The sequence below is a fragment of the Microcebus murinus genome, chromosome 21 (genome assembly GCF_040939455.1).
Source record: "Microcebus murinus isolate Inina chromosome 21, M.murinus_Inina_mat1.0, whole genome shotgun sequence".
Taxonomy (NCBI): Eukaryota; Metazoa; Chordata; class Mammalia; order Primates; family Cheirogaleidae; genus Microcebus; species Microcebus murinus.
The window spans coordinates 29,816,420-29,842,430 of NC_134124.1; the positions used below are offsets into that span (position 1 = coordinate 29,816,420).

The 26,011-nt window shown below is 36.5% G+C and overlaps 1 long non-coding RNA gene and 1 pseudogene across 1 annotated transcript in view; both read left to right on the forward strand.

The window, feature by feature from the left end:
* LOC109729976 (uncharacterized) overlaps positions 1–17,081 on the forward strand; it is a 1,977,473-nt gene extending 1,960,392 nt beyond the window's left edge. Inside the window, exon 9 of the long non-coding RNA XR_012913930.1 lies at positions 16,639–17,081. This is a non-coding gene — a long non-coding RNA (uncharacterized LOC109729976). The remainder of the gene's footprint in view (positions 1–16,638) is intronic.
* Positions 17,082–23,436: 6,355 nt separating this feature from the next.
* On the forward strand, positions 23,437–25,093 carry LOC105867122 (zinc finger protein 42 homolog; annotated as a pseudogene).
* The last annotated feature ends 918 nt before the right edge of the window (positions 25,094–26,011 follow it).

Consider the following 26,011-nt stretch of genomic DNA (forward strand, 5'->3'; position numbering starts at 1 on the left):
TATATAACCATATAGATTAAATAAACATAAACAAATATATATACAGGCGCACACATATTCTATGAGTCCAGACCAAATAGTACTGTATAAAATTCCCTGGTCAATAGGAATTTGAAAAAAAAAGTATGGAAGCAACGCCAATACCAGATAGAAAGTGGACTTTGAGCACATGCAATTTGCTATAGAAATCTTCTTTGGGAGCACTAAATTCCTTTGAATCAATTATCTCTCTCTGAGCCATGGGCTTTGCCTTGCCTTGGCGCAACAGAAGCCTCATCATCCTTCCTCTTACACTGGGCACTGATTATCAAACATCCTCTGTTGTGCTGCTTGAACTACCATCCAATTCCCCTGCAGTCAATCTCAAGTAAAACTGAAAGGCTATGTTAAAAGAGCACCAACCTTCAAAGTTGCATGTGGAAAATATTCATTTTCACACTCTGTGATTGAAGTCAGAGATGTCTTACTGTCAGAATTCTCAAATGTCACTCCTTCTATGAGAGCGTAGAGGCCACAGGAAGTGTGTGAAACTTTCCTTTTAAAAGAACTCCAAGTGAATACTTAGTGGCAACAGAAGGTGCCAGGTTGAAAAATGAAAGCAACAGGGCCTTGTGAAAAAACAGAGCTCCAGGATCGCAGCTGGATTGGTTCTAATAATGATGATATCACTGCATAATGTGGCATTAATTTCCTGTTTCCCATTTCTAAATTGGAGGTTAAAATGATGACCTGGCTTCAGGGGTCAAATGTTGAAAGACTTGATCGGTTAAGCACTATGAATTAGAGATGATCACTGGCAGGAGATCTGGCTCCCTGTCTCAGTTCTTTCATGGGCTGTCTCTGTGCCGAGCAGGTATTTTATATCTCTGAAGTTCCGTTCCCTTGTCGTAAAACGAGGGGTTGGATTTGATGAGATCCCAGATTCCTTTTAAGGCAGAAATTTTGGAGTGAATGTTCTAAATTCTCTTTCAGTAGAGTTATTTCACATGGGGAGTTTTAAATAAAGCAAAACATGGCTTATGGTCAAAATTAACCTTGAAAATTCCAGGCTGTATACAAATTTGCCATCTTTCATTTTTATGTGTGTCAACACAGCTAGATTTTTCTTCAACGTCTGTGAGAGCACAAATTGGGGTAGGTGGCTCATGTTTAAGGACCTTGTTGTGTGGAAAAAATACTAATCTTTATCTCTTTAGTCCAAAAATGTCAATTGTTTCTGGTGTCTACTCTGTGACTTTGAAGTACAAAAATAATTATTCAGAAGTTTATTTTATTTAAGTTAGTATTCAATGCACTAATAACAAATCCATAAGCTTGGTTCTTCCTTAAGCTTTTCAATTCAGCATACAAAAGTTTTTATTCTATTTATAAGTGTAACAAATTTTAGTAATTATCTTTAAGGAAGCCTTTGATTACTATTTGATCTCATTTACAAATTTAGTTAATTAAACAACTTCAAACTTTTAAAGTGCATATATAAATTTAATATATTGCATTTGATTTTCTTTTAATTACTTCAATTGTTGGATGAACCTTAAGAAGAAGTTAAGTAAAGCTTCTGTGTTTTCTTAATATAACTTATAAATATGATTATTTTTAAGTTCTGTTATATGTTCCAATACTACACAGTAAGATTTCAACTTAAAACACACATGTAAATTAATTACTCAGTTTTATATTTTAAACTGGAATTACAAGACTCTCTAGTTACTTTATTAGGTCAAAATGTTTCATATGTTATAAATATATGAAAAACCAAATACACAGTTTCTTTAATATAAAATTATTAACATTATAGTTTTAGTGTTTTAAGTATTTTTTTTTTCTGTATTTCATTGTAAATGAATATGCCTAGGGTCAGAAATAATACCCACTAAGAAATTGATTATGTTGTTTCATGCCATTTAGTGGCATGTCTTCTTGGTCAGTCAAAATCAAATGAGTAAAAAGACACTTGGCAAGAGAGATATCTAGATATTCAGACAGACATCCAGATGGGCAAATATCCATCTCGTTGTGCAGATATCAGCATGTTCAGTCCATCTGTGATTCCAGTCACTAGGCTGAGCCCCTGGCTACAGTCACTCTATCTTCAACTGTGTCACTTAGAAAATAAGTTGGTCACAAACCCCACTTCCTTCATTTTGAGACAAGACTACCTAGTTAACCTAATCATCCCACAGAAATCTGCTATTCCACTCAGGCTACCACGTTATTTGATAGAATTTACACCCTCAGGACTCTCAAGATTTTAAAATATTTTTCTATCTAGTTTCAAAAATACAGTTGTAATGATGGAATCTTGAATTTTTAAGAAGTATTCTTCTTGACTAGTGGAACCACATGACTGAAAGATACTTCTATAACTTCTGACTGGGTCTGTAGGTAATTCCTCTTGACGGTTTTGTCAAAGTGCATTCTCATTATGAGAGTCACATAGGAATTAAGACTGAACAAAGAAACATCCAATTCGTATCATACTTACTCTGAGGACTTGGATGCACATCCATTTCTCTTTCTCTCCCCACCTACCTTATCTAAGCACATGAAGTTGAATCCTCATAAGAAAAAGGCACTTGTGATGCAATCTCTTTATATTTTATTAGATTTCATGCTATAGTTCCCAAATGCTGATCTAAGAACTGTAGGGTTTTAGAAAAAGACATGTCTCCCAGCTCTTTCACAAGAGATTCAGCTGTCCATGATCTCAGTTAGACCAAAGAATCTATCTATCTATCTATCTATCTATCTATCTATCTATCTATCTATCTATCTATCATCTATCTATCTACCTACCTATCTATCTATCTATCTATCTATCTATCTATCTATCTATCTATTTTAAACTATGTAAGAGCAATTCAGATGTAAGTTTAGAGTCTCTAGTCAGGAGACTAGAATTATTGTCAGGAGATAATTCTTATACTTGTGTTTGGCACCTGTCTGGTTGTGACCCTGAGCAACTTGCTTGGTCTCTCTAGATATAACATCTTCACATTAGACTTGAGGAAATAGAGTAGAAGGTGCTATTGTGATTTGAGTTCCAGGATCCCCCACAGATACCAAAATCCCCAAATGCTCAAATCTCTGATAATAAAATGGCATAGTATTTGCATATAATCTACATACATCCTCCCATATACTTTAATGATCTCTAGATAACTTCTAATACTTAATATAATGTAAATGCTATATAAATAGTTGTTATAGTATTTTTTTTTAAATTCGTATGTTTTAATGTCGTTTTTAGAGACACAGTCCCACTCTGTAACCCACGCTGGAGTGCAGTGGCACAATCATAGCTCACTGCCCCTGGTTCTCTAGGTCCAGATGATTCTCTAGGTCAAACTTTGCTCTACTAATCCTGGATTTACAGGGTTCTGACTGTAGTTGTAGGCATGAAAGCAATGAGTTGGGGTGAGAGGGTATCTTAAAACTAATTGGCATTCTCTTGCAAAATAACTGCCTCAGTTGAACTCATAGCAAATGAAGACTAGTTTCCTCTTCCTCGGGAAATAAAAACTGTGTCCTCTGGAAAAGGAGGCTCAGAGGGAATTGGAGTTTCAAAGCTTACAGATTAATCTGTATCTACTCACAGATCTTCACTCCAATTTTCAGATTTCTATTCCTTGTTAACCAATGCCCTGATGTTTACATAAGAGACATACTTAAACTGTGAAGTCAACTTATGTAATTCTACAACTCATGGAATCCAACCTGGGATCTGATGTTCAGTGGCTCATTTCTATGACCTCCCAAGATACTATATTGGGGACATCACAGAACCTCTCTCTGCATATGTTGAGCTGAGAATGTAAAGTTCAGATTTACCATTTTCTTTTGGTGAGCTCTCTCCTATAGTCAGAAACTACCTAACTACTACTCAGTCCTTCTAATCATGTCCACCATGAAGCAGTCATTTGGCATCCTCAAGCTTAGCCATTAGTAGGCACACAATCTCAGGGAATGACAGGAATAATTTCACTTACTGTTTTGTCACTGCATGACATGTACCAGTTTTCCATTTTCTACTGGCAATGGAATGGCAACTGTATTTAGGCCCAATCAGATTAAGTAACCAATTCCAGACTTACTTGTTTATGGGGACACTGTTAGTGTAATTCTGCTTCAGTGAGTATCTAAGAAGGAAATTGGAACCATTCTAGATATTTTGAGAAAAGAGAGGGACTGGAGATAAGGAACTGGAGATGTTGAGTATCAGAAAATCAAAAGAGAGAAGAAAGAAGGGCTGGAGGAGCAGAGAAGCAGGTTGTTACTACTTAAAGTTAAGGGAGCTGCTTTATATCTGGTTGGAGCGCAGAAGCCTGCAATTGCTGCTGACATGTTTGGAATCGCTATTGATAGTGCTTTTGGTGCCACCCGTTCCCTGCCAAGGGACCCTGAACTCCTTTAGGTCTTTGAACTTGCCTTGTACACTGCTGCCTGTTGTCACATTCCTTTGCTCACTGTTTGCACTGTTGCTGCTAGAGGTGCTAAAATAAGCAGAAAGGGAAAAGCAGACCTCTCTTTTGCTTTGGTCTCTTCATCTCCAAATTTTACCTCCCATTGACAGACCCTTACAGAAAACCCATTGGTAAGGGAGTCTGAAAACAGAGTTTTCAGGCTTCTAGCCCCAGGGATAGAAAGAACAGCACCAAATGGTATGAGTGAAGCCAAGGGATAGTAGACGATATCTAGAATTACGAGGAGTCTTCACAAGTTGTACGGACTTTGTCTAGCTGCCTAAAATGCTAGACCAGCCTGTACTGTTTTACATGCATAACTATTGCTGTATTCAGTTGTCCCAATATTTTTGCTTTCCACATGATATTACCAGTGATTTTTGTTTTATATGTGGGAACTAAACCTTTTGGTATTTCGTTTTTGTGGTAACTGAAGCAATGAATTCATTATACATACTCTAGTTGGCTTTGTGGAATTCATTTTCCTATTGTAACCAATCACTACAAATCTTCAAATGACAGACTCTTTCACCATTTCAATCCCCCGAGTCATTTATTATGGCTACAAATGAATAAATTGCTTGGGGCCCAATTCTGCTGGTGATATGTGAAAGAGTTAGACTAGTGAATGTAAATCCCCTGCATACTGACTTTTAAAAAAATAGAAATGGATCCTGTTTTTCTTTAGCTCTTTGCACTGTTAATCAAAGCTAATTAAAATGCAGTAGATTAAAAAAAAAACATAGCACGAAGTTGGTCTTTTGTAATGGAGAGTATGTAGCTGCCTATACAGGATTTAAGTGTGTGTGGCCTAAATATATAATCTTGCACCAGTAAGATAGTCTCACTTTACTCTGAATTTATTAGTCTCCTACTATGTGCAAAGAAATTTCCTATCTTATAGAGGATTTTAAGAATTATAAAACATGTTCTCTGACCCCAGAGGCCTATAATTAATTTGAAAAGGCAAAAAGGTACCAAAAGAGGTAATAATAATAAAATACAAGAATGGTTGGTATTTCCTAATAGCTTTATGAGAACTTAATGTGTTATCGCCATCCAACTCATGCTCCTCCACCAACCCCACTTTAGTAGTTGTTACCTCTTGAATATCTAAGATTATATTGTACAGAGAAAACCCATGTGATGCAGAAAATCTTAGGATCCTTTATTGAACACATTTTGCTTCCTCTGGCCCCACTCAAAACAATAATCTTTCTCCCAAATTTGTATAAGCTAGACTCTCTTTCCAAAATTCTTATGTGTTCTCTGAACCCCATCTTCAATTTAGGCTCTTCCGTCACCTCAATAACCCATTATATTAGTTTGCTAGGACTGCTATAACAAAATAAACCAGGTGGCATAAAGCAGCAGACATTCACTGTCTTATAATTTTGAAGGCTAGAATTCTGAAATCAAGGTGTTGGCAGAGACATGCTTTCTTTGATGGCTTTAAGGGAGAATCCTTCCTTGCTCCATTTTGCTTCTAGTCTTTACTGACAATCCTCGCCATTTCTTCACTCATGGGTGTATCATTCCAATCACATTACCTTCTTGTTCCTACGTGTCTTCACATGGCATTCTCCCTCTTTGTGGAAATGTCCAAAATTTCCAATCATGTGTCCATATTTCCCCTTTTTATAAGGACACCAATCATATTGATTAGTCTCACTCTTATAACCTAATTTTACTTTGATTATCTCTGTAAAGATCCTATTTTTAAGTAAGGTCACATTCTGAAGTACTGGAGAATAGGACTTCAACATATAATTTTTGGGTGGAAAAATCCAACCCATAACATCCACTTTTCAAAATAAATATTCAGCAGTATAATTTTATTACAGTCTTTGGCATATTGATTTATTGTACCACCAGTTAGGCAGACAGTATTCTAGATTCCTGCAGGTGCTATTTTCCTGGCACTTACTATGGCACTTAAATTCAAGGTGTCCTTGACCCACAACCAAAATGCATTTGTAAAACTACTAAGTTGTACAAATCATACATAAAAAATAAGAGAGGTTAAAAATAATATATTTGTCTATACTTTATGTATGTATTAATCACAAGATAGTCTTTAAAACTCTAAACGCACACTCAAATGGTTAAAACATTTTCTTTGAGATAGTGACCATGATAACATTATATATAAGTAAAAAAAATGAGAGAACTGTTATAGCAAAAGCATTATCAATCATGGAGGACTGGGGTTAGAATACAAAGAGAAGAATCATCTAGGCGGATTTAAAATATTTTTCTGCTCTCCAAGCTGGATACTCAACAAAATTTACCCAAATTCTGATCATTCCCTTTGTAAGCACCCTCATCCACCAAGTGGTTGTTATTGAATCTAAGCAATAGGGAAGTTAAAAGAGATGGAAGTCAGCTTTCCCTCCCATCTAGTCTACCTGCTCTAGCTGCCTCTATTATTAGCAACCAACTTCAACTTACAGAAGTATCAAGAAGGAGCTCCACCAATTTCTAGTCCACAATCCCTTCCATAGAGCAGTGACAAGTAGAAAAGGTGAAGTAAAATAGTAATGTAATCAGCTCATTGAACAAACAGGATTAGCAGAATATAGTCATATAGCAACTTTGAGTCTCACTTTGATTTAAATTGGCTCATTGGGTTTACTTCTCCTCTAGCCCTTCTATGAAAACTTAAGCAGGCACCATGACTTTTCTGCTTGTTCTTGGTTAATCAAAAATCCTATGGTCACTTAAAGTTATCAAACACAGTCTTCATTGAGAAATTAGAATATGTATTCCCCCCAACGTATAAAAATGGTACATTTGATTAAAATGAATCTTCTCTCTCTTCCCCCAGGTTGAGAGAGAGTAGAGAGGGGGAAGGAGGGAAGATAACACACAAGAAATTCTTATTTTACTGATATATTAGTAGACGGCTTCATGTTCCTTGGTTCTGGCAGAAATTTAAAACTATCCTTTTGTCTCCTGAGGTGTTATGGACTCTCCTAGAAACTCTCCTCTGCCCACCACCACTGGCTTCTCTCACCTGCAGATTCCTTGAGGCTTAAAATCTAGGCTTCTTTTACAGTTTCTTCCTCAATCCCTGCGAATGTGTGATTCCTACAGTTTCTATTGACTGAGCAACACTTTCTGTTCTAAATGCTCCTTGGATAATTCTTCTGAACATCCATGTTGGTTCTCTCATACATGTGGTTCACCTTTGATCTGTAGGACAAATCACACACTGTTTACTCCAACTCACTAGGAGGGCAGGCTGTTCTATGCCATCATCTCTCTTGGACTCAGCATTTAGCATCAGCCATTCTCATTTCTCAACCTCTGGAGTTCTCATGTGTGATTCGGACCCAAATCCTCATAGCATTTAAGCTGGAGGGGAGAGGAGGGCACATATCCAGCGCCCTGAAATGGTCTCACTGAAACATCTCTCCACTAAGCTTGGAGTGAGAGTCACTTCACCCAGCCCTTCTCATTGGTGTAGGTGGGACTCATCAAAGAGCAACTACTCTTCAAAAACCCGAGTCACAAATACTCCTGGGATTTTCAGATCCTTTAAATGGATAAAGGCATTTAGGCTGATTACATAGATTCACAAAAATTTATTTTAGAAAATAGGTGTCTTTATTGAGAACCTCACTTTGAAATCTGCCATTGATTTTCTTAGCTTCTTTGCAGAAATTTCCATCTTAGTATCCTGCTACACCCTTATAGTATACTATATACTATGGAGACTGTACCAATGGGATTCAGCATTTCCATTTTCTTTGTCATTCACAACTTTCCCTTGTGATTTCATGCTTTGTTGTCAATTCAAACTCCTCCCAGACTCTACCGCATTCCATACGATACGGGTCACAGGAGCACATGTGTCTCCATATCTGGTTGCTACCAATATTTATTTGAATATTAACATGTGCCTTTTAAAATCTATAGCGTGGCAAGGGAGTAATTTAATAAAAGGCCATGAGGAGGGCCTCATTTCTTGGTTGAGGCATTTGTCACTATGTCCTTGGTTGACTCTGCTTTCATGATCACCAGAATTTAGATTCTTTACATCCTTTTCCTCATATATTTCCGGTGTCTGAATATGTCTTTTGAACAAGTCAAGGCAGTGCCTATCATGAGTGGGCAGTAGGTGTGATTTTCTCCAGGTATAGGCAATAGTAGGCAATAAAAATGTATCTTTTATAGAGAGAATTTTAGAATAGTAATAAGATCAACTAAAAGTTAATAAAATCTGTTTTTTGTTATTACCATGTTTCAACAATGCTGTATGGATTGAATTGTGTCCCCCATAAAGATATGTTGAAATCCTAACCTTCAGAATGTGACCTTATTTGGAAATGGGATTGACGAAGACGTGATTAGTTAGGATGAGGTCATACTAAAGTAGGGTGGATCCCTCATCCAATATGTGTGTTGTCCTCAAGAGAAAACAGCTTTGTGAAGACACAGAAAGAATACCATGTGAAGATGGAGGCAGAGATTAGAGTAATGAATCTGCAAGTCACGGAACTCCATGGACTGCTGGCTGTTGCAAGAAGCTAGCAGGTTCCTCTTTAGAGCCCTCACAGGGAACCAACCCTGCTAACAACACCTTGATTTCAGAATTCTAGCTTCCAGAACTATGAGATAATAAATTTCCATTGTTTTAAGCCACTCAATTTGTGGATACTTTGTTACAGCTGCCCTAGAATACTAATACAAATATCAATGATACAAATGGCCCTGTCTCTTAAAATCACTAATTCGGTTACTAATGTAATAAAAATAAAATAATAAATATTAGCAACTATGTACAAACTCTCCAGCCAAATATGTTTTATTTCTGAACTTAATAAAGTTCTTGAATGTAGTATCATAGACTTCCCTTCTTGAATGTTCTTGAATGTAGTATCATAGACTTCCCTTCCGGATTGAAACCTCATGTTAGATAGGATGGCTAAAGGTAGAAGAGGAACTTGACAAGCAGAAAACACTGAGTAGACCAGTGGAAAGCCATGTCTAACATGTACTGGCAATGCTTTACAAAGTAGATGTTCTGACAGTGCACAGCCTAGCATTTATACTATGATGTACTGTTTCCACCAACTGTAAGTGTAATAAGAATATCTGCAGCTTGTCTTGTTATCCAGTCTTCTCTCTGCCTTACCATCCACTTTTGCACTCTAACTTCCAACTCCAGTTCCCCACTTCATAAACTCCTAGATAAAATCAGGTCTTTGCCTTAACTTACCACCTTCGTGTCTAAGAGTCTGTGAACGGTCATTTGGAAGCACTGTAGAGGGAAGCCAACGTGACCCCAAATGTTTCATGAAGTCTGATGCCAGAGAGCATGTTTTCTCATATGAGTTACTAAAATTTATAAATTGCTGGTTGCAAAATTAAATGCACAGAAACAATTTAAAAAAGAAAAAAGAGATATAAACTTTTTTTTTTTTTTTTTAGGTTTTCTCTTTTATTCCAGTGGCCAGTTTTGATCAGCAAACACCATTTGCCCCATAGTTTTCCCCACATTCTAAGTACCTAAGATGGATATTATGCATTCCCAACCTGTCAGCTTTGGCTGAATTACAGAGTGCTCAATTATGCCCTAATCAAATAGCTGCCCAATGCAGGCCACGTAATGACTTCCTGATTATCTGCCTTTAAATGATGAATGAAATGAATATGTAACATTCTGTTCAAATATAGCATACTTAGCATGCCAAATGAAAACTGATTTTGTGCTCCTCTCTGTGAAAAACGTATATTTTATTGTAATTCAGTTCAACGGTTGTTCGGTTGCTTGTTTTCTAGTCATCAAGATAAACATTGAATGAGCTATCTAGGAGAACATTAGTCTTCATTTTTGCTTTCTAACAGATGCTAAAGGTGTTAAATATTGTTTAGATTATTTGCGTTCCTCTCTTTACATTGTCTCATTGGGAAAAAAAATGAGGAAGGTCATATTTTTACAAACAGTTCTCGTCGGCAATGTTCCACTACATTGGCCAAAGAAATAAATAAATAACACCAAAATGAAAAAAGCAAAACTGCAAATTTGCTATGATAAATATATTGCAAAGACAACAACATTAAAATATGAATTAATTATTTATATTGTCAAGAGTGCTTTTTATAAAAAAGCAGTTTAGGATATTAGCACCAAAAAAGAGTACATACTTTGAAACCTGATTGTATGTGTGGTCTATAATAGTAGTATGCATGACTATAGTAGTTTATTTTATTATCTTTTGACACAATTTTACTCTCAATAAACTAATTTTCAAAAACCAGCTGAAGAAATTGTATAGGGCAATTCATTGTATGTAATATTTGCTTTTAAGAATCAACCTTTCCTTTTCACTAGAGAGAGAAGACAGGCAGGCAAGTAAAAGGAAGGAAAAGAACAAGGGACGGAAGGAAAGGAAGGAACAGAGGAAGGAAGCAAGGAAAGGAAGGAAGGAAATTCTGTCACCCATTCTGCCTAATATATGTTTAATATTGCATAATTAAATTAATTGATGCTTACGTAGTGGTCTTAGAAAAGGTTTTCGGTGATATGTATTCTGGATTAGCCTTTAATAAAAGGTTTCCTGAGATAAACAAGAGAGATTCATCCAACATCTTTTGAATTTTTCCATTAATTTTAGCTTTATAAGGTTAAAGTCCAAAATAGAAAAGAATTAAAAACTTTTACATATGACATTTATTTCAAGATGATAATTGATTTTGCACTCTCCTGAGAATATATTTCTTTCCACTTATCTTCCCTTCTCTTTCCTCCTCTCTTTCCCCCTTCTCCCTCGTCCCTCCTTTCCCCTAACCTCTCTCTCCTTTCCCTCCTCTTCTTCCTCCACCTATTCCTTCTTCCTCTTCCTCCTCCCCCTATTTCTCCTGCTCCTCCTCCCTCCTTCCTTCCCTTCCTTCTCCTCTTCTTTCTGTGTCATGTTCTATGTTATTTTTCTTTCTTTTTCCTCTATGTTCTCTTTTATTCCCAGCTATAAAAAATGAACTGGCAGCCCATGGATAAATCTAGTGCATGCAGACACACACACACACACATACACACACACTTAGATGCAGAATCACCAAACCTGCATTACCTATCAGGTACAATGTACACTATTCTGGTGACAGGTACACTAAAAGCCCTGACTTCAGCATTATATAATTCACCCATGTAACAAAATACACTGTAGCTCCTAAATCTCTTGACATAAAAAAGTCTTTGGACTATGAGGCTTCAGTGTGTTTCTAAGTTATTTATAAAAAATTTTTACAAAGTTATTTGTAAAAATTCCCTCATGAGAATTTGCAAGTACAACCTCAAAACCTTTCACATAATGGGTGGGTTGCATAAAAATGTTTTATTATTGAAAAATGATCCAATGTTTCTTTCATTTGGGAATATATATAAATACATAAAAATAGACATCTGTAAAGTATGTTTTCATAGCTATGACAAACACAAAACCAAAAATTGGAATTAAAGTAATGTCATAACTATGTCCTTAAAATGTTGTATTATAGTTGTATAATGTAGTATTATGAAAGTATAATTTTTAATAATAATTAACTATATTCAATTGAATTTTTCACTAAAATATTTACTGTATTTCATTGATTATAAAGTATGTATTTCAACATTTCTGAAATTAAAAGTGTACCTTATGATTGATTAATGGTATATGATAGTTAAACTGACACCATTTTTCCCTCTTTAGTAATGTTAATGGAAAAAAATGCCAATCTCTGTAAAATAATTTTAAGGAGATTTATTCTGAGCCAAATTTCAGGATTGTGACCCGGAGCCACTCCCAAGAAGCCTTGAGCAAGTGGACTCGGTGTGGCTGGGTTACAGTTTGGTTTTATACATTTCAGGGAGGCAGGGGTTACAGGTAAAGTCATAAATCAATATGTGGGAGGCATATATTGATCTGGCCTGAAAAGGTGGGTCATCTCAAGGTGGGAACTTACAGGTTATAGGTGGGTTTAAAGATTCCTTGACTTGTAATTGGTTAACAAGAGGAAGCTTTGTCTAAAGATTTGGAATGTTTTGAGATAAGAAGCTGTTTATCAGAGACAAGCCACCAAACGTATATTTGTTGTATAAATTGAGGACCTATTTTATAAATTTCCATTTACCAATTACTAATTACCAATTACCAATTATAAATTGTATAAATTGGGGTTTGTCTTGCATAGCCTTAGGCCTGTTAATGGATTACAAAGGATGCCTCCAAGAAGGGAGGGGGCCATGATGAGACATGTCTGACCTCCCTCCTGGCAGGCAATTTAGTTTTAGGATATTCCTTTGGCCAAGAAGGGTCCATTCAGTCAGCCGGTGGGGGGTGAGCCTTAAGATTTTATTTTAGTTCACAAAATATAGTATTAGTATAGTGTGCACATCTTACATTTAATAGAATATAGCACTAATAATGCTAGTGATGATATATTGAATGAGAATAAGGTCAGTTTTATACATTTAAAAAATTATATAGATTTAATTTATAAAATATGTTAAATTTATCTGAAAGGAGAGGGCAAGTTGAAATTGCCTAGCAATAATGTTTCCTATTTCAAACTATGTCCTGTTTGTTTTTTAAAAAAGTTTCTCAGTGTTCCTGGCCTCTGTGTATAGAAAACAGATCTGTGACTACAAGCATTTCTTTTGAGTAGATAAATTATCATCTTTTGTTTAGCAAAGCTAAATGGAGGGGGAAAATGAAGGGAAGGCATTTCTAAGCAGTATTTAACTGTACATTTATAGCTGAAATCAGAAGGTATTACCTGTAGGCTAAGATATCTGTGTTGTACAACCATGAACAGCATTTGGGGGACTTGGTTTCTATTTGTCAACTTACAAACTCCTAAGAAATGTGTTGGTGCCAGCTGGGCGCAGTGGCTCACCCCTGTAATCCTAGCACTCTGGGGGCTGAGGCAGGTGGATTGCTCAAGGTCAGGAGTTCGAAACCAGCCTGAGCAAGAGTGAGACCCCATCTCTACTAAAAATAGAAAGAAATTAGCTGGACAACTAAAAATATAGAGAGACAAAATTAGCCGAGCATGGTGGCACATGCCTGTAGTCCCAGCTACTCGGGAGGCTGAGGCAGAAGGATTACTTGAGCCCAGGAATTTGAGGTTGCTGTGAGCTAGGCTGATGCCACGGTACTCTAACTGAGGCAACAGAGTGAGTGACACTCTGTCTCAAACAAAAAAAAGAAAAGAAAGAAATGTGTTGGTTCCAACAAAGACTGCTGTCTGGCTCAGGCATACTGGGTATTCATCTTAACTTCTGAGTCTGTTTCCCAGCATGACCCTGAAACCCAGACTGGCCATTGGGAGGAGTAGGTGCCTCGGCTGTGTCAGTATGACAGCACCTTCTGCCACACTGAGCCTCTCAGCGCTTCATCTGTATTGCCAGAAAAATCCACCGCCCCCAGTGATTTCCCCCTCCTCACCCTTTATACCTAATACCCTATGCAGTTCCGTTTTTATAAATATTAGTGAATTCACTGGGACCTCCAAAGTCCCAAATCTAGTTAGCCTTTCTGGGGAGATTGGTGATGATGCTTATTAACTCTTCTTTTGCCTATTCTCTTCACACTGATAGGATGGTGAAAGAGATAACTAATAAATTAAGATAATCCAAGTAAGACATTTTTTAAACTATTATTTATATTATTAATAAAATAGCATTCAGTACATAGGTTTATAATTTACCATAATAATAGCTATTCTTCCTTGAGCTTCCACAAGTTGATGCCTTGCTAGGTGCTTTATAAGTTTAATTTAATGCCCTGTTACTATTATGCTATTTATGGATCTATGGGTATGTGAGCATGTATGTGTTATTCTGTTAATAACATAAGTCATTAAATTATATATAAATTTAAAGTATTATGTTATTTGATTATATCTATTTATATATATACTTTGATAGCATAATGCATTAAATTATAAATATGAATATAACTCTATTTGTCAAAATTCATATTCTCATTTAAGTTGTGACTGCAGAGAACATATAATACTAGAATTCTATCAAACAGAGGAAAAAATTTTTTTATTTTTTTTCAATGTTTATCAATAAAACTTTGAAATTAAGTGCCATTACCACAAGTGCCAGAGGACTCAGGGGCGGAACCAGAGTGAAGTAAATGAGCTGCCCAGGGTGTACAATCGAAGGAAGCCCTTTGTCTCGGCTTCACAAAAGTGTGGGGTCAGGGCCTGAGTGTGTCTCCTTAAATTTTTCACCAAGGGAACTTCACTTTCCTCCTGGGCCCCTTGTTTGGCCCAGGCATTGAAAGGACTATTCAGGAATTTTTTTTTTTTTTCCCCTGGATTCAAAGGTTTGTTCCTTTACTGCTGGATTCAGAAGGACACTTTGTTATTTTAGCTTTTTCCTAATAATGGGCTAAACTAGTAGCCCTCTTGGAATTTGCTATGGCACGAAAACAAGTTTCAAATCAGACAGTGCTCTCTAGTGAAGGCCAGGTGTTCAAAGTATCATAAACAGTTCCCTAAAGATTACAAAATGAATATTTAACTAGATGACTATATTTGATTTCCTTCATTCATTTTTTATTATTTCAGTGAAAACCTTCTTGATGGAAATCACATTGACAGGATTTTAATATCTTCTGGTAAATGAAACCTGTCATTCAAATGAGTTTAAGACTTCTTTACAGTGCCATTTGGTAAACACTGGTGACCAGTAATTTTCTCCATAGTTACGACTTAGGGAATTCTGTGCACATTGTTCATCAAGAGTACAAAAATTTGTCCTAAGAGGTTGATAATTATGATGAAACCAGTTATATTAATTAAGTCCTGTTTACAAAGAGCCTGACGATATTTTTTAAGAAGGAGAAAAAATAGTCTCATTTGTAGATGCTTTAAGTGCTTAATTATTGTTATTTTCTTTTCAGAGGCAAAGCGAACTATCATGCTCATCAAAACAGAGTTCTGCAGAGGGTTTTAGGTTTTTTCTTGGAAAACAAGGCCCAAAAAACAAAGCTCCACGGAGCTGATATTCATTAAAAATTAGCAGTTAGTACAGTCACCTTGGAAATAGAGGCCGAAACATCTGCCATTCCATTTCCAATGTGTTTATCTTGTGAGTGCAGTTCCAGAAACTCTAATGCAGGTAGAGTGAGAAACATTTTAGAGTTCCAACATCAGATTTCACTAAGTAGGTATTTTCCAATTATCACAATTGACAGTTTTCATCTGATTGCCTGTTGGAACTCAGTAAAAAAAAAGTCCCAAAGCAATTCAGGAACCTGATAAAATCATCAGGTTTCTCTACATTTGTGCATATTCCTAAATATTGTCCTGTCACCTTTATTCTCATGCCTATGCTTGAAAAAGGCCTAAGTGTAATTTTGTTGTGATGGTTGTTTTAACTTGTGCTACCGACATTAAAAGAAATTCACAAGTGTACGACTGTGGTATGTTGTCAATTCTCTAAGACTCTCAAGGCAGACTGCACCCAACAGAAAGGCAGACTCATGAGATGACACAGTACGCGGTGTTTTTTTTCTGCAGCTTTCACAATGCTTGCCGATTGCATTCCTTTTCAATGAACGGAATTAAGACCAAACCTAAGACAAATAATGACTTTCTGATTATCTCTGTCTAAATGATGAAATGAATACAGCTCCTCGACAGAGAGACATAAAAATAGCTGTGTGACCTTTAGGAGGAAAGCGAAACTATTAAAAGCTGAAAAGGTTTTTTTTGTTGTTGTTTTTTGATTTTTTTCTCTGCTTTGTAAAGCCTTTTGTCTTTATTTTTATATCATGTTTGTTAATGGTTATAGTGACAGGCGTTGCATTTCAGAATTTCCTCAAATCCTCATGGAAGCAGCAACTGAGACTGAAGAAAAACTGGCTCTATCGGGTTAATCTAGGATTTCCAAACTGGGTTTAGATCAAAAAAGAAACCCAAGGTTTCCCGGTGAATGGGGATCTTGGTTTTATTCATATAAAGCTCTTCCATCACCCACTCCAGCATGATGCTTCTGAAATGCAGAAACCTGTCACTTCTGAGATAAACCCACTAATCCACCTCTGTCCTTGGCATTCTCTGCGTTTGGTGGGCAGATCTTTGTGGTGTGGATATTTCCTATCACTTATTCTCAGCGCCACCTTTGTGTCATAAGCTGATAGCTTTAACCGATGCTTTTCCTGTCTTCCAGATTCAACGAAGACATCCAGACGGCTCTGTGTGGTGTTTTGAGAGCAGCCCCCTGTTGAAACTCTTCTGTAGGTAATCCCCAAGAATGACAGCACATGTGTCCTAAACATAAAGAGTCGCTACTGTGTTCACCCAATCAAAGCGCCTGTGGATTCTTGCTCCTCAGTGAATATGCAAATCAACAGTAGCCTCCTTTGGTATTTTTCTTGTTCTTAGTCAGGATTCTAACCTTTCTTGCTACTCACAAACATGAAAAAAAAATAATACATGAATTTATCAAAAAACAAACAGCTGCTCTTCTTTCCTCCCAGGCCAAGTTAGATATCCAGGCCCCTCACTACAGTCTCAATTTACCACTTTTCATAATTCTTCTTTCTCATTGATTTCATCTCCAAGCCAGGAGCTGCTTGCTGAGGAAGACAGTGTCTTATTGTCTTATTCATTTTTTGAACACCGGTGCCTTACATATAAGTGTTTAAGGAAAGTTGTTTAAATGACTGTGAACTAATGATAACAGAAAGCTTAAAAAGTTAGATCAATATCCATAAATAGATCTAGATATAAAATCCAACATCTACCACTCCATCAATTTTCAATTTCATATGTTCACATTTTTTACTAGTGTGATGTTTTTCTTTGATTTTCAATCTAAGCAACCATCCTGACTTGGCTATTCTATTAAATGAGCACATGATGAGGTACCATTTTCTTTTGTTCTTTTTTTTTATTATTTAAGTATATTATGGGGGTATGAATATTTAGATTACATATATTGTCTTTGCCCCACCTGAGTCTGAGCTTCAAGCATGTCATCCCCCAGATGGTGTACAATGCGCCCATTAGGTGTGTATATACTCATCCCCTTCTCCCCCCTCCCACCTGCCTGACACCCAATGAATGTTACTACTATATGTGCACTTAATTGTCGGTCCGTTAAGTCATTTAATACCAATTTGACTGTGAGTACATGTAGTGTTTGTTTTTCCATTCTTGTGATATTTCACTTAGTAGAATGGGCTCCGGGTGTATCCAGGATAATACAAGAGGTGCTATATCACCATTTTTTTTTTTCTGGCTGAGTAGAAAGCCAGAATATGGTATATGGTATACACATATACCACATTTACCATATGTATGGTATATATATATATATATATATATATATATATATATATATATATACACCATATATGGAATATGGTATATATATACCACATTTTATTAATCCATTTATGTATTGGTGGGCACTTGGATTTTTTCCACATTTTTGCAATTGTGGATTGTGCTGCTATTAACATTCTAGTGCAGATGTCTTTTTTATTGAATGTCTTTTGTTCCTTTGGGTAGATGCCCAGTAATGAGATTGAGGGATCAAATGGTAGTTCTACCTGTAGCTTTGAGGCATCTCCATATTACTTTCCACAAAGGTTGTAATAGTTTGCAGTCCTATCAGCAGTGTGTGAGTGTTCCTATCTCTCTGCATGCACGCCAACATGTGTTGCTTTGGGACTTGTTGATAAAAGCCATTCTCACTGGAATTAAGTGATATCTCATTGTGGTGTTGCTTTGCATTTCCCTGATGATGAGAGATGTTGAGCATTTCTTCATATGTTTGTTGGCCATTAGTCTGTCTTCACTGGAAAAGTTTCTATTCATGTCCATTGTCCACTTTTTAATGGGGTTGTTTGATTTTTTCTTGCTAATTTTCCTGAGTTTTATATAGATTCTAGTTATCAGCCCTTTATCAGATGTGTAGCATGTGAATATTTTCCCCTATTCTGTAGGTCGTCAGTTCTGTCTTGTGACAGTTTCCTTGGCTGTGTAGAAGCTTATTAATTTGATCAGGTCCCATTTATTTATTTTTGTTGTTGCTGTGATTGCCTTTGCGGTTTTCTTCATAAATTCTTTCCCTAGGCCAATGTCCATAGAGTTTTTCCAATATTTTATTCTGGAATTCTTATAGTTTCATGCCTTAGGTTTAAATCTGTTATCCACCATGAGTTGATTTTTGTGAGAAGTGAAAGGTGCAGAACCTGTTTCAGTCTGCTACGTGTGGCTATCCAATTTTCCCAGCACTGTTTATTAAATAAGGATTCTTTTCCCCAGTGAGTGTTTTTGTCTGGTTTGTCAAAGATTAGATGGCTATACGAGTATGGTTTTATATCTGGGTTCTCAGCTCTGTTCCATTGGTCTATATCTCTATTCTTGTGCCAATACCATGCTATTTTCATTACTATAGCCTTGAGTGTAGCTTAAAGTCTGATAAATTGATGCCTCCCAATTTGTTCTTTTTGCTTAAGATTGCTTTTGCTATATGAGGTCTTCTCTGGCTCCATATGAAGTGTAGAATTATTTTTTCTAGATCTGTGAGAAATGATGTTGGTATTTTAATAGGAATTGCATTGAATCTGTGGATCCCTTTGGGTAGTATAGACATTTTAACAATGTTGATTCTTTTACCCCATAAGCATGGTATGGTTTTCTACCTGTTTACATCCTCTGCTATTTTCTTCATCAATGTTTCATAGTTCTCCCTGTAGAGGTCTTTTACCTCCTCAAGTATATTTCTAGGTGTTTTATTTTCTTTGTTGCTATAGTAAAGGGTATTGAGCCTTTGATTTATATATATTGCAATGAATGAAGAGCGTTCATATTAAAGGGAGCCCTGATGTGTTCTCATGAGGCTGACTGTCTTGGAGCGGGTGGCTCTCACCCCGAGAGTTCTTCCTGTCACCCAGCGTGTTTCAGCCTAAGTGTTAGCCAGTTGGTGAATGAGATTTTGGAAAAGTTCCAAGCCATAGTTAATTATGTGCTTTTTTGAAACTCAACTGTCTTTGCCATCTTCATGGATGTCTCTTCTCTATTTAGTGAGCAGTTTGTTTTGCTTTTTTGCACATCTAACCTTATTTACAGTTTTCTTCCATAAAATAGAAACATGACATAGTACTGAGGCAAATTATACATTGCATTAGATTTGTTCAAGTTTCAAAAAGGCAGTCAGATAACATATGTAACAGCACTCTGAAAATTCTAAATAATCCTACAACTAAAAGGAATTTATTATTTTTTATTATTGTTTCTATCACTTTTTAATAAACATTTTGGAATGTCTAACTTTTGAACCTATAACCTATAACTTTTGAACCTATAACATGAGACATTCTGTACATTTTGTGGGGTTTTGATGCTCTTTTTTGTTCTTTCTCCCTTTGTTTTCAATACAAAATAGAGTGCATATGTGTATGCATGCTTTCTACAGATTTGCAGCTCTGTGTGTGTGTGTTTCTTTTTGGTGTTCTAGTTCATTCCTTTCATTTTGATTTTGCTTGTTCATGCCTGTAGAGAATAAACTTTATGATAAAGCAGATATTTCAACTCTAAAAAGACAAGTCTATGGGAATTTGGGGGGCAAATGTGGATGAGCTAGAAAAAAAGAACAAGCTGAGGAAAAATTAAATAGTTCCCAAAGAGCATTTACTTACTGAAATATAATCTCAAAGGAAATTGCCATAATGTAAAAGACTTAGAATAAGAACTATTGATATTAGATACAGGTAAGCTATGGTGAGAAGAGCCAAGAAATTGATGAGTTGCAGATAATATCGGCTGCTGTGTTTGAAGACATTTCACAGGTGAATTCTGAAATGGAGTCCTCTGTTGGACAGATACTTTGGCAGCCTCAGTATTATTGATCTATTGAAGACAAAGAGGAAAATGTTCTGATCGGTATGCTAAGAAGAGTTTGCTTCCTGGGGAAGGCAGTCTCATGCCCCTAACTTTTCATTGCAATTGCAAAGCCCACCTAGGAAGACAGAGGTTTGAATTATTAAAGAAACTGAGTTTTCTAGCCTTGAAGCAGAATTTTCGATATTCTGCAAATTTTACAACATCTTGTTTGGAAATACACATTTTTCCCTCCTGTTTAGAGACAGAATAAAAGATAATTCACTCAGGAGTGAGAAAAATTATCTCTGACACTAAAATTCAGTTGAATATATTAAGGTATAACTTGGGCTTTAGACAAGTCTGAAAGAATTGGTAACTTAGAATTTGCCTGGCTGCCCTGCTGTTTGATATTATGTCAATCCTAAAATAATCTGTAGAGAAAATTAATGTTGTTTTTAATATTTTAAATCTTTTTGTCTAGATAAGCTGGTATAATAATAATTAAATTTTCAACTCATACATGAAGCTTTTTTCACTTAAAATATTCTATTTTCTTATCATGACATGAATTTAATCTCTTTTAAACACTAGAATAAAGCATAGACTATAGCATGGAAGAATAAGTGTTTCACTTTCTTGGAAGACACTTCAGCTAGTTACTAAGGGTGAGGGATTTAGAACAATACAGGCCTGAGATAAATCCTAACTTTATTAGTTTTCTAACTGTATAATCTCAGCAAGCTATTTAACATCTTCAAATTACAGTTTCTCAACTTGTAAAATGGGAATAAAAATAGAACCCATCCAATGAGTTTGTTATAAAGAATGAATCAGAAAACATGGAAAACATGCAGCAGTGTCTGAAATACACTATATACTCTAAATGTGTTTTTGAGTACTCCTATTGTTTTAGTGACTCTGTGTAGGATACAGTGAAAAAGATAGAAATTTGACTCAAATGATACGGGGCTCTTGCTCAGTCAGGAAGATGTATGCAAAGCACAACTTTTTATTTTTGTGATGACAAGTCTGTACACAAATTTTGATCTCACTTTTCTTTGGGTTGGAAGTCAGGCCTGGCATTGCATAAATTCCAAGAGAGATAGAGGCGTGACAAGGTCTTCTTTCTACTTTAACCAGAATGCTCATTAGTGCCTGCTAATGAGAAACAGGTTAGAAGCCAAAAAGAGTACAAGAAATGGGAGAGGTCAAATGGGAGAGAACGAGAAATGGGAGAGGTCAAGAGACCAAGGTCAAAAACCAGGGAGCAAGGTCAAATCATGACAGTGGATAGGTCGGTGTGACGAATCTGAAGGCCACAAGCAGAAATTGCATCTTCATGGAGAAGAGAAGTGAGCACCAGTTGTCACAAATGGAATGAATTTAAACAATATGGTCCTTGACATCTATCAGAATATCATTAGAAGGGTTTCCTTTGGAGTTTAGGCAAAAAATTAATCTGAGGCATACACATTTCTGATGTCAGATAATAGAAAAATGTTGCTTTCAAAGCAATATGCCTATATAACATGAAAATATTTGCCTAACAGAATGGGAAATAGAGGTAGGTTTCGATATTCTGCAAGCAGATATTCTGCAAGCAGATATAATTTGTAACATGTTCATGTTACAAATTATATTTCAAATCAAAGGATCCTGTTCAAAGATAGGTATGCTCTGGGCTACCCATAAATTCTTGTACAAATGCCTCAGTCTGGGTTGTTTGGATTTAATTCACTCATTCATTTGTTCATTCGTTCTTTATTTTGTTTCTGTTAGATAACATGATCGCGCCATAATCTTTTTGTCAACTGTTTCATTTTCCACTCTCCTAGGCTGATGTATTTATTCTGCTTTATTTCATTTCTCCTTCATAGCCAAGACAGAGAGACATTTTCTCTATTTTCGAGCCATGTGATCATTGCTGTTGAGTGTATCTTCCTGCTGCCATGCTTGCCCTCAGCACTCCAGTTCTTCTCCACCAAACATTTGGAAAAAATCTCTATAAAATCTGCAACCAGGGTTGCTAGCTACTCCCCTGCCTAACAACCTTTATTCACTTCCCCTTGGTTGCAGAAGAAAATCTAAACTCTTTACCTTGCCCTAGACAGCCCTGCATGATTTTGCTCTCGCACGACTCTCCATCCCACATGGGCTGCCTCTCTCCCGCTTGCTAAGCACTCTCCAGCTAGCATGAATGAGTCTCTCTCTCCTCCTGGAATATTCCAGCCCTTCTTCAAACTGAAATGTCTGTGTCTGGCTGCTCTTCACCTGTGCCTCCCAAAGTGGACCCATTGTCATCCTTCATTCACATCTCAGCTTAGATATCATCTAATTAGAGAGGACTTGTTTGACTAGCATATGTTATTCTCTCATCACTGCACTTATTGCCTTTATAACATCATCTATCATGACCTATTATTTTTGTCTGTTGGTTTAATTACTTTATTATGATCTCTTTTGATCCCATAAACATGTAAATGTCATGTGATTAAAGACTTCTGTCTTGATTGTGACTACCTGTAGGAATAAAAAAAAACAAATGCTTGTTGGTAGGTGCTCAATAATATTTTTTAACAAATGAGTGAATAATTCACAGTCTCATTATCTCATCACTGTCCTAGTTTTTGATGTTCCTTCATGCTTTGTGTCATTCCATGTTTATTGAGGACCTATCACATGAAAGGAACTTGGACCCTGGGGACATTCAGATTAATAAAGACTCGATTCCTTCCCTTTATGATAAGGGTTAACAAAGAGGTTGCTGCTTGCCTTGGTGAATTCCTAGAGTGTTGTGTATAGAAGGATTCTGGGGCTATGTCTTAATCATGAAAGGATGCCAGCACCATAGAAGAGGCAAGGGGAAATACTCATGTCATAGTTGTGCCATTCTTGCTTGACAATCTAAAAATCTGCAAAATACATTTCTTGCAAGAAAAAATAGCTTTGTTGGTTTCTCTTATGTACCTTGTCACCTTTAACCATAGAACGTTTTTGCACAGACAGAATTAACTCTGTTAAGGGCCACATGGGCCCTTCACCCAGTTGAGTGGTCATCCTTCACATCCCAAAGGCTTCTTCTTCAAAGATTGATCCTCTAACTACCTCTCCACCCTACCAAGACTAAGTTCATTCTTCCGTCCTATGCTTTTCATGACTGCCTTTACTTCCCCTTCATAGCACTTACCTTTATTGTCATTTTACATGTACCTGTGTCACTAATTGATTAATGTCTGTTTCTTCAGCTGTAAACTCCATGAGGGCAAGTCTGTCTTTGTTTTGCTCACTATTTCCAGTACTAACTATACGGGATCACACTGTGTGTTTCCCTTGAAGACCCCCTGTTAATAATATGCTCATCCAAATCTAATACAAAAAAATTTTTAACATTGCCCTTAATGATTTTGATATATCCTCTCTGGTGTGGTTTTCTGCTTTTATCTGGAGATGATGATTTTATCAAATAAACAAAATTTTAATCTACCATAATAAATGATTATGAGACCATGAGAAAAGTATAATGATTAATAGATATACCGGTGTGCTGGGGAAGAAATGAAGTAGCAGGTACTTGGGCATACCGTGGGTGGCACAGACTAAGAGCTGGGACATGTGGGGAACAAAACAGATGAAACCTTGACCCTCATAGAATTTAAAGTCCAGCAGAGCAGATGTTTGCTGATGACGACTTACCCAGATCATTACTACCTGGAAGTGATAAATATATCCTGGTGCAAACCTTCAAGAAAGAAGCAGGACAACATGAGCCAGCAACTGAAGAAAAGGCAAAGATAAGTGGCCAAAAGGCTTGTGTGAAAAAGCCCTCAGGAGGGCTACACCAAGGCAAGCCAAGCCCAGTCCAGCCCAGCCGGCAGAAATGGAATCTCTCAGCACAGCATGGGCCTTGCATGATGATGATGTGTGCTCTGAGACCAGCCCTCCAGCTCTCGAAGATGATGCCTTCTGAGACTGTTAGATAGAATGAATAATGAGAGGTGAGTTTTCTGAACGCATCCTGGAAGAGGGCTCACTTTTTAAATCCTTTGAATACCTAAAGGAAGGATCAGAACAAGAGCTTTCTCAACAGGTTCTTGAAGCAAGCTCCTTTCTGTAGTGTTCCTTAGAGTGCATGAAACAAGGGGCAAAACAAGAGCTTCCCCAAGAGATTGTTGGAGAGAATTCACTGGGGTATTCTGAGTACATGACAGGCAAGAAGCCTCCACCTGAAGGAATACCTGGCACTGACTTATCAGATCCTGAACAGCTCACAGAATTTTCTAGAAAGAAGCTTCCCCAAAATAAAGAATATGATTCTCCAAAGACCATTGCTTGTCGTCAGAATGGTTGCCCACGAAGGTTGAGGAACAGAGCTGCCCTGAAAAAGCACACTCTGCATTCATGCTTCCTGAGACCACGTGTGTGAGGAATGCGGGAAGGCGTTTGCTGAGAGCTCCAAACTAAAGAGGCATTTTCTGCTTCATACGGGAGAGAAGCCATTTCAGTGCACTTTTGAAGGGTGCGGATAGCGCTTTTCCCTGGACTTCAATTTGGGTAAACACGTACACATCCACACTAGGAAGAAGTGTTTCATATGTCCCTTTGAAGGCTGCAGCAAGAGGTTTGTTCACTCAAATAACCTGGAGGCTCACATCTTAACACATGCGAAGGTGCAAAAGAACCAGTGAAGAAGAGGATGGAAAGGAGTCCTCCAACAGGAAGAGCATATTAACAGAAGAGTGATTAGCAACAAATATGCCTCATTGATAATTGTTTTTAAATCATTATTACAACCCTAAAAGGCATATTTTTTAGTGTTAATAAGGTGCTCCTATACTTTGGGATACCATTTTGAAAACATTTTGTATTCTATAGTGTACTTCCAACAGGAAGGTCAGTGATAAGTTTATTTCAAAAACATAATCTTTAATATATTAAGTACTGGATTATTGGATATGAGACTTATTTTCATATACTATAAATATGAAAATAACTTTGATTTTTTAATTTTGTAGTTTCCAATTGCTTAGCTTTTGCCTTTTAAAAATATACTCCATGGTACCTGTGGTGATCCTAGAAATTTCCAATCCTAAAGAATGAAAATTTTGTAGTAGTCAATAAATAAATGAGAAGCTTTAAATATTTTTAACGTTAAATATACTTTTTAATGATTTTTATTTTCTTATTCCATCAAACTGTATTGAAATCATTACAGTTAGATGTGTGTGATTATTTGATAATGTTAATCCATTTGAATCCATATTAAGTATTTCTAAATAAAAGGACATAACCCCCCTAAAAATAAATAAATAGATATACATACCTTACAGTAAAAGGTTAGATTTATTTAGGCCCAGAAAGTTTCTATTCCTTGCTAGAAACTGTTGGAAGTCTCATCCAACTACTTTTGCTTTTAGTGTTCACTACTATTTCCAAATTTCTTTCATATCTTATATCATGGAGAGTAGCCAGGAAAACTTTTCCTTTCCAGATAGAAAACACAGTATAAACAGCCGTTTTTTTTTTTTTTTTTTTTTTTTTTTCTAATGCCAACTTGTGTCTGCTCTCCCCCAGTATATTTTAGGCATAAAAAATACTTTTGTATAGATTGAGTGATTTGCTTCACTTATTAGCTGATTTTGCTCAGCTTTTTTTTCTCTTTTTTCCTAAAGCAGGCACCAAAAGCCCCTTCCCACTTTTTCTTCTAAATG